We start from the raw sequence: 15,214 nt of genomic DNA, 5'->3' as shown, positions 1-15,214 counted from the left end.
AGTAGGAGAAAAAGGTCACATCCCCAACTAAAGTGGGGACAAAAGAGAGTGGATGAGGCCAGCTTTGCTCTGTTTCTTTTTTTTTTTTTTCCTTGTACCAGAAACTGAACCCAGGAGTGCTTAACCACTAAGCCACATCCCCAGCTCCTTTTATTTGTTAGTTTGAGACAGAGTCTCAATAAGTTGCTTAGGACCTCGCTAAGTGCTGAGGCTGGCTTTCAACCAGGTTTGCTCTTTTAATAACAATCTTCCATGAGAACTTGAGGGGTCACACAAGAATTACCTCACACCCCAGTGACCAAAGGACCTCCCAAGAGGTGTCACCCTGGGGACCAAGTTTGTACCTGTGGGCCTTTAGGTGGTGCTTGACATCCAAACCACAGCACTCAGAGTCAAGGAGGAGGTTGGACTTCGGGGACTCACTTCATCCCTTTCACTTGGACCCTAGATGGACTCCTTCTTCCAATGGCAGCCGCAAGCTGAGCACAGTGGGAACACCTAACGGGCCCAGGCAGGCTTAAGTGGCACCAACCTTAATGGATTTGTTTGCCTACAGGCTTAGTAACAGCACAGATGGCCTGAGAGACCGCCCACTGCTAAGGATCCCCAGACATGCCATGGGCCTGCCTTCCCCCATAATGAGCCTCCTCTCTCTCCCACAAGAGGAGACTGTGTCATGATGATATTTCATTCAGCAAATTCTGGAAGCGAATAAGCATTGGTTTCCTCTTGTTTTATGATCTTAACTACTGCATAAGTCTAAACCTTCTTAGAAATCCTCAGAGTGTAAAGCCCGAGACACAGCAATCTCTCTGGAGCCAGTAGACTCCTTGTTCATTAATAATGAACACTCTGGTGTCATTCTCAAGGCCAGACCATGGACAGGCCATATAGTACAGACAGATATTTAAAAGTCAAATTCTCCCAGCCTCGCAATGGGGTAGTGAGCAAGACGTACAACACGGACCAGAAAGGGACAAAGATAACTCTGGTTTCCATAATTCACTCCACTTCTTCTTCCGCTTCTAGACTTTCCCTCTTCTAGCTCTAACCTCATCAATGTAAAGAATGGGAGGTTTCTCCGTGTTCCTACGAAGAGATGCGTGGTGCCCTCTCTGCTGCAATACTCTTGCTTTGGCAGCTTCCCAGAGGGCCTGTGCCAAGGCTGCAGGCTATCTGGGGAGAACACCCAGCTGGCCACCCCGAGGAGCACCACCACAGAGACGCAGAGCCAGGCTCAGCCAGGCAAGAGCAGCTGTTGCGATGGGACTTCAGGGACTGGAGGCGGCCTTGTGCTCGGTGTCAGCAAGGCACTGAACAGCATCTGCAGCCCGCAATGAGCCCATGCATAATACAGAACTGCTTGCTTCCACTTCCTAACTCCTTCTTCATAGACCTCCCAGGATATGCAAAATAGAGAGCTTGTCCATGGGTCCTGCCTATAGCCATGTCCCCAGTTGCTCCTGTCTATGGCATTGTTTTGCCATACCCAGGCAACTTCAGAGAGTCAGAGCCATGTAGGCTACAGGGGAGCTTAAGCATGGCAGCAGGCAGAAAGCATGCTTGCTTTTCAGGTAATTGGTCGTTCAGGTTAAATTTTCTATATTCCCAGATCCCCAAACAAAAGACAGTGGTGCTCCCAGGGAGGCTGAGATCCCATCCGGGTGCTGCAGGAACTCCAAGTCTGCCGTGTGTTCACCTAGGGACCAGGCACCAAAGCCCCAGCCCCCACTCATTTGCTGCTCCCCCAAGACCTTCTGTCCAAAGCTCCCACAGCTCAATTGAAAGCAGCAGGCGAAAAGTCAAATACTTCATTAAAAGCAGCAAGAGGCTCCATTGTAAACCCACTGCTCTTGCCCATCAAAGATCAGACACTGGGATCCAAATCAGTTCTGGTTTCTATCAGAGATCAGATGCGTGAGAGGCAGCTTGTGGTGTGTATCTTTTCAATGTGCAGAGAAAGCCCCTCGGTTGCTCCTGTTTTTACCTTATTTTTATACCCTATAGAGCCCCTCAAGAACTGCTGCTCCTAATATATAAGCGCACACACGCGCCCTCATTATGCTGAGACAGGGAGAAGCCGAGAAGCACTTCAAAAGGTAAGCATAGGCTCGAGGTTCAGGTTTATTGAATTCCAGGAAATGCTGTCTCTCCTCCCGAGAAAGGTTAGAGTTTGGAAACAACTTTAATCTGGCCAAAGAAGAGAGGAAGAGGGAGAAAAAGACACAGGGAGAGGGAGCGTTGGTTGAGGGAAGAGATGGAGAGAAAGAGAGAGGGAATTGTTAATTTCAATTGATTTTCTGATAAGGTTTCATATCCTGAAGTGTGCTTCAAATCTGAGAAGTGACATCTGCTGAGATCGCCCGTCAGTGTCTGAATTCTCCTGAATGTAATTAGATCTGAGACAAGATAGAAGACTCAGTACGGTGGCCCTTAGGGAGGAAATGGTCTTTGAAAAGAATTATGTTAATCAGACTAGCCTTCTTCTTGCATCTGTTCTGCTGTTATTCTGGGTAAAATTAATAGGTCTAAGGAAGGATCTGATCATAATGACAATCTGGTCTTCACAGCGGGAGGTTTTATAAAGGAGCTGAACTGTGCCTTGTTGAGAACACTTAAAGTAATTAGTTACAGAGCTACTCACTTTCTTTCCTTTTTAATAATAATAATGGTTATTAATGTTTACAAATTAAAGAGTCTTACTCCAGATGAAAGGAACACTGAAATGGAGACTGGGGAGCAGAAGCCCTGTACCTTTCTGCCCCCTGCAGAGGGCGATGACACTATAGCCACCCCCTTTTCCTGCTGGATTGTTCTCCTTCCTTCACCCCCAACCCCTGACCAACCCTTCCTCCTTATTTCCCAGGGCAGATGGAGCCTGCAGAGCTGAGGACAGAGGTGTTGACGCCTGATCTCCACACGTCCAGTGCCTAGCACAAAGTAGATGTTCAATAAATATTTGCTGGTGGGATGGAAGAAAGAGAGAGAGAAAGGAAGAAAGACTAGAAATTAAAAAAAAAAAAGACATAAAAAGGAAGAAAAGCACAAAAGCAGGAAAGAGGAAAGACAAGAAATAAAAAAGAAAAAGAAAGAAAAGAAGGGAGGAAGGAAAGTAAGCAGAGGGAATGACAGGAAAAGCATTCTCGTTGCCTTATTGTAATATAGAACTTCAAAGCAGGGTGAGGGTTGATGTCACAATTTGCATTCCAGTCTGGATCAGTCTATAAACCAGGGGTGGGCAAACTGCAGTCTATAGGCTAAATCTGGCCACCATCTGTTTTCATAAACAAACCTTTTTCGGCCCATACTTTGACATGTTGTCCACGGCTGCTTTCACAGGACACCTGCACATTCGAGCAACAGAACCAGCCTGTATGGCCCTCCAAGCCTGTGAGTGTACTATGTGGCCTTTCATAGGAAAAGCCTGCTGACTTCCACCTTCATCTCTCAAGATGATTGGGTGCTAAGATACCCTGAGTGGCTGACTTTCCAGAATAGAACTGCCTGCCCATCTGCACAACATTCAAAGACCTTCGCCAAGACAAGTGCTTCTTGGGGGACAGGTGGTGGAGCGGGGGAGGGAGGCTAGGGTGAAAGAGAGTAGGCTGTTACACTTCTGTCTGCTCCTTCTAATAGCAGGTCCTAAGAAGACCAGATTCAGCGTATCTGCCCCTTGTCACAGGACTGAAGGGGGCCAAGGCAGGGGCAAGGTTAGAAACTGAGGCCTATTTTTTCTCCTAACAATACAGTATGATAAAGAATTAGATCTGGAAGGAGAACACCTAGATCTAGGTTTCTCCTGAACGGTTTTATCTTAGTGAAATCATTTAATTCCAGCCCAGTCTTCTGACTGCCTGTTTTCTTATTTGTAAAATAGGATGAAAATAATACTACTTTAAAATTTTGATGTTAGATAAGCAAAGTGTGTCAAAGTATGTTGAAAAACCATATAGTCTTGTGCAAACAGCGCATAACCATTATAATGGTCATTATGCACTATATGATGGACCTGGACAAGCTGGTATGTGGGTACTGGACAATTGAGTGTGGAAGTGCAGATTTGGGACTCCAGAGATCTGCCTCTAATGGAAGATGACATGTCCTAAAGGTGTTTTTGGTGAAGCGGTGTGTCATAACCATCAAGCTTTGAATATATATGCCAAATCCATTGGCATAAAACTACAAGAATAAATTTTTGCTTATAGATCTACTGGTCATCTGGAGCTCACTTGATCTAGAATGGGCTCAGCTGGGCTTGACTACAGCTTATAGGTCTGGCTTAAGGAAGATGTGTCTCTCATCCTCTTTGAATCACCAACTCCCCACACCACGCTCTTTTCACAATGATAGGTAAGAGCACATGAGCCCAAGACCCTGTGAGCACCACACCTGTTAATATCCTGTTGGCCACACTGAGAAGTAAGAAAGCAAGCTCCCTGCACCTTGAGGCTCAAGGAAGTCAAATGGCCACACCCACATCAGTGAGGTGGGGAAACAGACTTCTCCATGGAGGTCCGTTGATGGGAGTGAATATTTGTTGAAAAAAAATCTACGGTTGAAGCCAAAGCATTAGCTAAGCAGTGTCTGATGTTGTCCCAAACTACTAAATCCAATTGCTAAAATATGCCACCCTTTTGATGTATACTAATAGACCAACACTAGGAGTGGGATATAGATACTTTCATCAATCTCATGAACAATTTACACTTGACCTCACTTGCATTCTTTCACATCTGGGAACTGTTAAGCAAAGAAAACTGCACAATTTCTCTAATACTCAAATTCATTGATCAAGTTTATAGAAAAATCTACACTATTCAAGAAGAAATCTGTGGCTTTCAGTAAATGCAGGCATAATAAAAATGCAGGAAGACTGAGGATAATAGTAGCACGGAGGCAAAAAGAGCCAGGACCAAAATCAGATTTCAGCAAGAGCTGAGGTCACCTTAAATAAGAATGACAGCCATGAGCAGGGGGTCCCAATTAATTAATGACACCTTAATTGAAAAAAACTGCCTCTGTTCTTGGATTGTCCTCACTGTCCTCTAGAGCCAAAGGGAATGCTGTGGCATCTGGGGAAGGGAAGGGCCAGATTTCTGTTTCTCTGTTTTCCTTCCTGTTCCTTCCTTCTGCTTCATAGAGGTAAAGGGTAAGGTTACCACAGGATCAACAGCTTCATAAATATTCAGAAGAAAGACAAATCAACCTGAAATCCAAAAAAAATAATTAAAATATAAATAGACTTGTTTGTTTCAAGGATTTGCAATGAATGCTTGACTCAGTCTGAAGATTAATCAGTGATGGGTAATTATACTTTCACACACATACACACACACACACAAACATCCATGCACACAAAAAGATAACCCTGGTCCCCTCCAAACAGCATGAATGCAAAAACAGTGTGAGATTTCTGATGCAAACAGAGGTGAACTTACCTGAAGCCCCATGCTGAGTCTGATAGTTCACGTCATACCTGCTGCTGAACTACCAGCATGGGACAGGTCCCATGTGGGGTACCTCTGAAATCCACAACAGCCTTACCCACCCCTCCTTTATTTCTCCTGCATTTCCCCCTTGAAAATTGACTTTTTCCCTGGAAAAGGAGGTAAGCAATCTATCAATTCATAGACATTTAAGAAGTTTTTACACTATCTAAGCTCTGCCACAGATAATAACAAAAAAACCCATGCCCTGACCTAGAGGAATTCACAGTCCAGAGAAGTTTTTTCTCAAGTAGGAGTAATTTTGTCTTTCCAGGAGACATCTGACAACTTGTGACAACATTTCTGATTGTTCTAGCTTGGGAGGGATCCTACAAGAATTTGGCAGGTAAAGGCCAGAGAGACTGGTAAATATCCTAGGATACACAGGAAAGCCCCCAAACACAGACTTATTAGGTTTTGGATGTCAGTAGTACTGAATTGGTCTAGAAGGTGAACCAAAATACAAACACAGGCTGTGTGAAATAGGGTCAGATACATACTATGGTACTTGGACTCAGGAAATCCACCATCTTCCTTCTCTAGTCTTTGGATCTTTCCAACTCTGTGGATTCCCAGCTGTACTGTCATCTTTGAGGATTTGGGATTGTTGATCATAGTCACAGTCTCAGGAATAAAACACCTGTCCCTTAGTGTGTCATTCCTGAAGTTTTCCTAGTACTTGATCATCTATCCATCCACTCATCCATCTGCCTGTCCATCCAACCATCCAGCTATCAAGCAATATTCATTTACACTATCAGAATGATTCAAACTCTATAGGCTCATCTCACTTTCAGACGAGACTTCTTGGGAAGAAAAAAATCTTTGTGCAACAGTGTGAATCAGAAAAGGCCACGGGGTGAGCTTCCTGTGAGAATGGTTTTACTCAATGACCATGTAAAAGGGAGTCAGTCCTACTCCCACCCGGTAGTAGAATAGTATGTACCCCCAGACATTTGACTTGGTCTACTGCTGGAGGAAGGAGACAAGAATGAAAGTAAAGGTGGGAGCATTCTGACCATGCCCCACATTGATTTTGTAGCCTTGGGCAAATTTCTCAAACTTTCTGTACCTTAGTTTCCTCTTTTGCACAATGAGAATGATAATCGTGCTTTACTGAAGGAGTCTCTGTGAAGATTCTGAATCAGTACACGAGACTCTCTCAGCAAAGAGTCTGGCACACAGGAAAAGCTCAGAAAATATTGATCATCATTGGTCATCATTATACAAAGTTCAGGTATGAAGACTTGAATTGGGTGTCAACATACTTTATATACAAACAGAGATACAAAAAGCATGGTATTTATGTATATTAAGAATTGTAATGCAAAAAAAATAATAACGTTACCTTAGATTAAGAAGAGGGAAGTGAAAGGAGGGGAAGGCAGGGGATGTGGGGATAAGAAAGATAGTAGAATGAAACAGACATTATTACTGTATGTATGTATGTAACTGTATGACCAATGTGATTCTACAATACGTATACTCAGAAAAATGAGAAATTATATCCCATCTATGTATGATACATCATAGTATATAAGTGCATTCTACTAATCAAAACAAATAAAAAATAAAATCAGAAACTTCAAAAAAAAATATTGACCATCATTGTCCATTATCGTTACCAATGACAGAGTAGTAACTGGTGTGGAGATTACCAAAAATCCTATTCAGTACCAGAGCTTTGGAGAGAAACAGTGAGGCCCTACATTCATCAATGAGACCCCTGAGAAGCATCTGATGGTTAAGTCAGGGTTTCTTATCCTCAACATTATTGATGTGAAGGGCCAGATAATCTGTTTGGGGGAATTATCCTGCACATTGTAGTATTTTTAGCAGCATCCATGTCCTCTTCCACCCACTAGATGAAATGGCAACCCCCTCCAACAATTTGACAAAGTCTCCAGACATTGCCAAATGTCTCCTAGGGGACAAAATCCTGTGGTTGAGAATTAATGTCTTAAACAATAATGATAAAAAGTCATTGTTACTAAGCACACGTAAGGAATTGCCCCTTGATCAACTGCAATTTCCCTTTAGACTTGCATATACTGCAGGTAAATACAGATGCTTTGAAATCACATTTATTCTGCAGGATTGGAGGCTCCTTCCCATACCACAGTCTGGTCAGTCCCTCTAAGTCAGCACGTTTCCAATCCAACCTAGTTACCATGAGGTGCATAGGTTACAAACATTCAAAAGAATAAGTTCCTTCCCAAGCAGAGATAACTGTGAATCTTGAGATTAATGCATATATTCTACCCAATTATGATGTTAATATAAACATGACTTTGGAAAGATAACAATATAAATATGTATTAATCAGTAATCACTTACATGTCTCTATCAGACTTAGTTGTACAGACTTGGCTTAGACCTCACAGTAGTTACTACAGGAATAACTATAAGCAGGTTTCTTTTCCTCTCAAAGCCTCCATCAGCTCTTTTATAAAATGGGGCTAATAATTGCACCCACCTCATGAAGAGGAAGACAATGCATTAAGTAAGTAGGGAAAACTTAGTGCAGTATGAGGCTCAAGGGAAACGTTCCACAAATATCCAATAAATGTTAGCATTTTTGTTAGTAAAAGAGAAAAATATATCAAAAATGTTAAAGCAAGAATAGTACCTAGACACAGATTGAAGCACTTTTATAGTTTCAACTGGTTTCAGGTGTTGTTATGGTTTTGATCTGGACTATCCCCCAAAATATCTCTCTCTCTCTCTCTCTCTCTCTCTCTCTCTCTCTCTCTCTCTCTGCCACCATGCATGAGGTGGGCAGCCCTGCTCCACTATGCCCTCTCAACACACATCTATTTCTCTGAAACTGTGAGCCAAACTAAATCTTTCCACCTATAAACTGTTTTTTCTCAGGTATTTTGTCATGATAATAGAAAGCTAATCAACACAGGTGTTATTTAACAAAGTTTTGGGCTCCCAACTCTACAGGGTTGAATAGTGTCTCCCCAAATTCATGTCTACCAAGAAACTTGGAATGTGCCCTTATCAAAAAAATAGGGGTTTTGCAGATTTAATTAGTTATGCTAAGATCTTACTGGATTAGGGTGGGCCCTATATCCAATAATTGGTCCCTGATGACAAGGCCATTTGGAGATAACACACACCCAGGAAAGGAGGGCACGTGAAGGTGGGGGCAGAAAAAGTCAAGGGACATAGAAGATTGCTGGCAACCATCAAAAGCTAGAAGAGGAAGGGGAAATTCTTCCCCCAAAGCCTTTGGAGAGAGTATAGCCCTGCCCAAACCTGAAGCTTAGAATTTGGGCTTCTAGAACTGGAAGGTAATAAATTTCTATTATTCTAAGCCATGCAATTTTTGCTAACTTGCTACAACAGCCCTGGGAAACTAATACACCAGCTTCCTCTCTCTCAGGCTCTGGGTGGATACAACTATTTTTTGACTTGTGTAAAAATAGGTTCCCTAAAGGTGTTTTTAACCATCTGCTTATTTACATCTGAGCCAGAGTTGCTTTTTACTCTTTTGTTCTGTTATTGAGCTCAAGGATACAGTCACTCTAAGGAAGCCCTGGAATCCCTTCCTGATCAGAGCAGCTGTGATGCCTCACAGATTCCTACCTCAGCCCTTGCCCTTCAGCCATATTTTCTTATTTTAAACTGCCCCAGGTAAAAGCCTGGTGGACACATTCTTCCCACCTTCTGGACACAACCAAAATTCAACCGGTTGTCCTTGGCAACCCTCCTACTGGATATGTGTGTCATTTAATTACCTTCTGCTTGTCTTCATTCTGATCAGTGAGTCCTCCATGCTGAATTGACCAGTGGGTTCAATCCAATGCCCGGCCAGTTCACAAAGACGGGCTCCTTAGGCAGATATCACTGTTGACATCAATAGCTCTATAAATAAGTATCGCCATTTTCTCACTGACCTAAAACAAAATAAAGTTTTAATAGAATCCTGACTTTGGGAGGGATTTTAAAAATCTATTCCTTCCACCCCTCTGCTTCCCCTGCTCAGTGAGTGAATTTTCTCTACAACATTCTTATCAAGTAGACATCGAGTTACTGCTTTAAAGCCTCTAGTGATGGGAAATCCACTGCTGCTTACAACTGTCCATTTTATCTTTAGACACTTCTAGTATTAGGAAGGTCTTTACACTGATATGAAATCTGTCTGTCATTCTACCTACAGACCCCAGTTTTGCCCTACAACCCAAACAGAATAATATTCACCACTCTTCTTAGGCTCTCATATCTAATCATAGTGATTTCAGATTCACTGTCTCACCCTTAACCCCCTGGATAGTTTATTTTTTAACTCCAGCCTGAACTATCCTCTCTCTTTTTCTTTTAGTCTTTTCTGTAACAAAATTTTAAGTTCCTGAACATTTCTGTCACGTGGTTGTACACATTTCCAATTCTTGTAGCATGTCCCTAAAAGCACACCCAACATTCTTGGTCATTCTAGTAGGAAAGGAGTGGGCTGACTTTAAAAATTGTTTGTTAAAGACCTAGTTTTTGACTAGTTCTTCATTAATGAACAAGAAACTTAACAATAGCTACAGACACAAAACCCTCGTATAAGAGAAGTGAAAGAGCTAGTAGAGAGGAGACAATTTATTAAGACATTCAAGGAAAGAGATGTAAAACACTACAGGAGAGTGAACTGGACTGTGGGCATATGTGGCAGCATAGGGGCTGCTTTAACTCAGACCTGTGGCTGGATGTATGTGCCAGTTATTCTTGGTATTAATCATCCACCCCAAACTCAGTGGTTTTAAACAGTAGCATTTTATTATAACAGGTTCTGTGAGTCAGGAATTTGGACAGGTCCAACTGGAATCTGTCTGCCCCATTGTGTCCAGAATCTCCACTGAAAAGACTCCAACGCTGAAGTGTCTGAACTGCCCGGAGGCTAGAATCCAGAGATTTTGTCACTCATGGGTCTGGTGGCTGGTTTGAAGGCTGGGCTTAGCTGGCACTGCCAATGGAAACATTTGTACATGGCTTTTCCATGTTGTTTGGGTTTCTCACAGCGTGTCAGCTGTGTTTTAAGAGGGAATGTCCCCAAAATGAGCATGCCAAGAGAATCAGGTGCATGATGCTGGCCTTTTCTGACCTCAGCTCAGAAGTCGTGAGGCATCCCTTCATGCATTCTCTTAGTTCCCTCTTGATGGGGAAGCCACAGGTTCCCTTGCACAGGAGGATGGGGGATGGGAAAACATTGTCCAATCCATCTTTGTAAAATACAACCTGGCATTGCCCAGAAAAGTAAAAAGCTAGCACTTTCTAGCAAATCACGGAACAGAAATAGCCCAGAACTGAGGAAATTCCTATCAAGGACACCTTCAAAGAGGACAGTCTGAAACTCTGTATCTGTAATATGTTTGACCCTGTTCTCTGTATGTAGCTCTATGGAGAATGTTCACCCTGGCATGGCTTGCACTCTAAAGAGTAGGATGTGTATGATGTTGGGATTTTATTAATAGGCCAAGGCTAGGCCTCTCTACAGAAAGCCCAAAGTGAACATTAAAAATCCTTGAACCCCGTACACTTATGCAGGTGTACATAAAAGAAGATGGTTTCAGTGTTGGTTTAGCAAAAGGATCAAATTCCAGATTCTGGTCATTAGGTCTAGGAGACATGTCTTTTTTATTGGTTCATTTTAAGCAACATGGTGTGCTATGGCTCTGGATGAAGAACACAGTTCTTCCACAGCCCTGTTTTTCTCCAACTTGGAGCACATCTCTCTCTGGTGCCTTGCCAAGCCAGCTATATGTTAGGTAATTACGGTTCACTCTCAAAGATGACACGGGAAAGCCACATACACTCATCTCTATGCTTCTCTTATTTTCATCTTTTGCACTAATTTGCTAATTCAAGAAAAAAAAACTTGAACTGAGTCTGTGACATCATTCTATCATATTTTCTTGAGCTCAGATCAGAGTCTGGTGTGGATACAACAGATCTCCAGAGAAAGAACTCTGGAAAGAATTGGATAGAATTGTGCTGCTATAAACATTGATGTGGCTTCATTACTATAATATGCTGATTTTAATTCCTTTTGGTTTAGACCAAGGAGTGGGATAGCTGCATCAAACAGTGGTTCCATTTCAAGTTTTCTAAGGAATCTCCATACTGCTTTCGAGAGTGGTTGTACCAATTTCCAGAGTGGTCTCACCACCAGCAATGGATGAGTGTGCCGTTTCTCCCACATCCTCGCCAACACTTATTGTTGTTTGTATTCTTGAAAACTGCCATTCTGACTGATGTGAGATAAAATCTTAGAGTAGTTTTGATTTGCATTTCTCTAATTACTAGAGATGTTGAACATTTTTTCACTACTTGTTGATTGATTCTCTTCTTCTGAGAAGTGTCTGTTTAGCTCCTCAGCCCATTTATTGATTGGGTTGTTTGCTTTTTAGTGTTGTTTTTTGAGTTCTTTAAAAAAAAATTGGGGAGAAGTCCATGGTTCCAAGCCTGTAAACCATGAGAGGACAGTATAACCATCTTCCCTTTCACTCTCTGCTGGCAGCAAGTAGAAATAATAAGTGGAAAAAGCCAGGAAATTCCTTGTCAGAATACAAGTGATCTTTTAAAATAATATTCCCTCAGAAAGCAGGACCATCCCAACAACGAAGGACCTGGGTCCTGGTCGTCACTGTCCATACTATCCATTTACAATTGTCACACATTGTTTTCTATCATGGCTTTTCAAGTCACTTATATTTTAATGGTGCTGAATTGATCTTATACCCACAGGAAGAGGGAGGAAAAGAAGCAATTGTTGGGCCACAGAAGCCACAGGAATGGAACAAGGCTAGGCATGATTGGTTCTCTGCAGTTTTGCATATTTTGGATGTACAATTTATTATCTTAACTTGCTTATAGTATTAGTAGTTTATTTTCTGGAATGTGACTCCAGGCTTTGACACTCTTCTCCTTCCACCATGAATGCATTCCATTTCCACTCTCCAAATCCAAAGTGACTGATTCCTCAAGACCAGTTTCAATCTCTTTTTTTTCCCCACAGCATTCCCCAAACTGCTCTGTGAACATCTATCTCAATATGTGTCCTTTTTCTCAAACTCCTCCTAATATTTACACTCTTCCTCTCCTTGACATTTTTAATCACATTCCACCTTCTCTTCTTACTTAACTGTTCCTTGTGTTTGTGTGGAACTTTCTACTAGTCATCTGGATGGGGACTTTTTTTGTTGTTTTCTCCATCATCTACATACAAAATAAGTATTTGTTAAAAATGCAAATAAACTAAGTTGTTAGGAGTGGAGAGGTTTCTGATGACTGATCCACGCCCTTTCTCTTGTCCAGTTCCTCTTCTGACATACAAGAGGCCTTTATAAAATGTGTGTCTGGTACAGAGGCTACATTCAGAAGAATGGAATGAGGCAAACTAAATGCGAGACCAAATCTCTCTGAACCTTACAGGAGGCACATGTTAATAAACACTGACATGCCGCCTGGGTCCTTGAAGCAATTATAAAAATATATCCTTGACAGTCTACTTCCTTCAAGGATTGTATCAAAGGTGTCTATCATCCATGAGATCATCTCAAGAGCCAAAGGCAGCAGATGAGTGCTGGGTTGGTCCATTTTATGATCCATAGAAACATAGAATCCCAAGATGATTTCCTATGAACTGAATCACTTCCCCAGTTGTTCCTGTATGTGTTCCCCTGCCTCCATTAGCTAATGACCTAATGCCAGAGGACCCACTGAGAACTTTAGGAGAGACCCTGGAAACTTTGGTGCCAGACGGAAGTCTTGAAAATACAATACATCATATTATGCTGCCCTAAAGAGGGGCCTCGGCTGGAGCAGTCTTCTCATGCCACTTTGAGTCTTTTCTGGTAGTTTTCCCGATCCAGCACCTTAGTGAGTATTCTTCATCTAGGGACACTGGCAAATGTTTTCTATAAAGGGCCAGACTGTAAAATATTTAGGCTTCACAGGCTATTCAATCTCTGCAACTGTTAATCTTCGTCATTGTAGCATAATAGATCAAATGAACATGGCTGTTCCAATAAAATTTTATTTATAAAAACAGATGGAGAAATGAATTTGGCCTGTGGCTCCATTCCTGTGGTCACACTTGGGCTCCTGTGGCCCAGCTATTGCTTCTTTCCCTCCGTCTTCCAGCTCTATCTATATTCTACACGTCTATTTTAAATGTCTGTATTTTCCCCATGAAAAGTTCATGGATTTCCCCAACCTACACCACTTGAATGAGTTGTCAGAAGCCCTTTAGCATTTATAGTTAGTATTACAGAATTTAGAACATAATTGCTTCATAACTATTTGTTTCTTCTTCTCAACAATATTGTGAGGTCCTTCAGTACAAAGAATATTTTTTATGTTGGTGTGTTTCCTACGCCTCCCCTATTACATAGTTTAATGAACACCTGCTAGTTGATTTATTGGCATAGATCTACAACAGTGTGCATTTGTTCCTTCCTCTGGGTGGTAGCCTGAATAATGAATGGCCCCTGAGATGCCCAAGGCTTAATTTCTGGAGCCTATAGCTGTTGCCTACCATGATGATAGGAACTTTGCCAATGTGATTAAGTTAAGGGTCTTGACATGGGGCTGTTACCCTGGATTATGGGTGGGGATGCAGAGGGGCATGTAATCTCACATATCCTTACAAGAGCAAAGCAGGAGGAGTCAGAATGAGATAAAATAATAGAAGCAGAGACAAAGAGTTTTGAAGATGCTCTGCTACTGGCTTTGAAGGCAGAGGAAAGAGCCATGAGCCGAAGGATATAAATGCCAAAGGGAGCTGGAAACAAATTCTCTGCTGGATCTTCCATAAGAACCAGACCTGCTGACACCTTGCCTTAAACCCAGTAAAACTCATTTTCATCGTTCTGACCTCCAGAATTCTAAGAGAATAAATTGGTGTTGTTTTAAGCCATTAAGTTTGTGGTGATTTGTTACAGTAATAATAGGAAACTAATACCCTCGGTGAGAGAAAAACATTACATGACTAAAACACCAAGAGACATTTTCATGCCCATATCTGAATGCTGCATGGCTTTGAGCATTTATCCTCCACTCAGGAGGGAAACCTGAAGTAAGTCATTTGAAAAGATTTTGGAAGGAAGAAATTCGTTTATTTGTTTATAGGAAGAAACTCCCTACTAACATTCTATATATTATCTATTCTTCGAGGGGCAGAAGAAAGAGTACTGGTCCTAAAGGTCTGGGTTTGGGATTCAGCAATTCAGCACGTATACCTACTCCTACTATGTGGTTTGGAAGAATCTCTTTAACTTCTTTGGTATTAAAGCCCAGTGGCTGCAAAGGTTATAGGACGTTTGTCCAGCTCCACTTAATTGGGCCCCCTGAGGCAAATTGAGCCTCTGTGTTCATCTGGACATAATAAGACATTTTACTGTAAGTTTGGAATAAAGCTACCCAATAAGAAACCCAAGAGGCCACTCTGCCACATAGATGGCCACGGTATTCAAGGGCTGCAGAAACTGCTAAGCAGCTGTAAGACATCCTTCTGCAAAGCACAGGCTGCAGTTACTCCTCAGTGACCTCTTCAACCCCAGAATGCTACCAGGTACAGGGTCCAACAACGAGGGGATTATTTCCAGAAGGATGGGCTATTTTGGTTTTTATCTTTTTGAACTGTACTCCTAGATTAATCATGGAGATCCTGTCTACACACTACAGTTTTTTTGATGTCATTTTTTGTTATATCGACAATAACAGTAATACATGGC

Source organism: Marmota monax, unplaced genomic scaffold, assembly GCF_021218885.2.
Source record: "Marmota monax isolate L192 unplaced genomic scaffold, Marmota_monax_Labrador192_F-V1.1 WCK01_AAM20220418_F8-fsc00081, whole genome shotgun sequence".
Lineage (NCBI taxonomy): Eukaryota > Metazoa > Chordata > Mammalia > Rodentia > Sciuridae > Marmota > Marmota monax.
Note: the sequence above shows the minus strand (reverse complement) of the source record.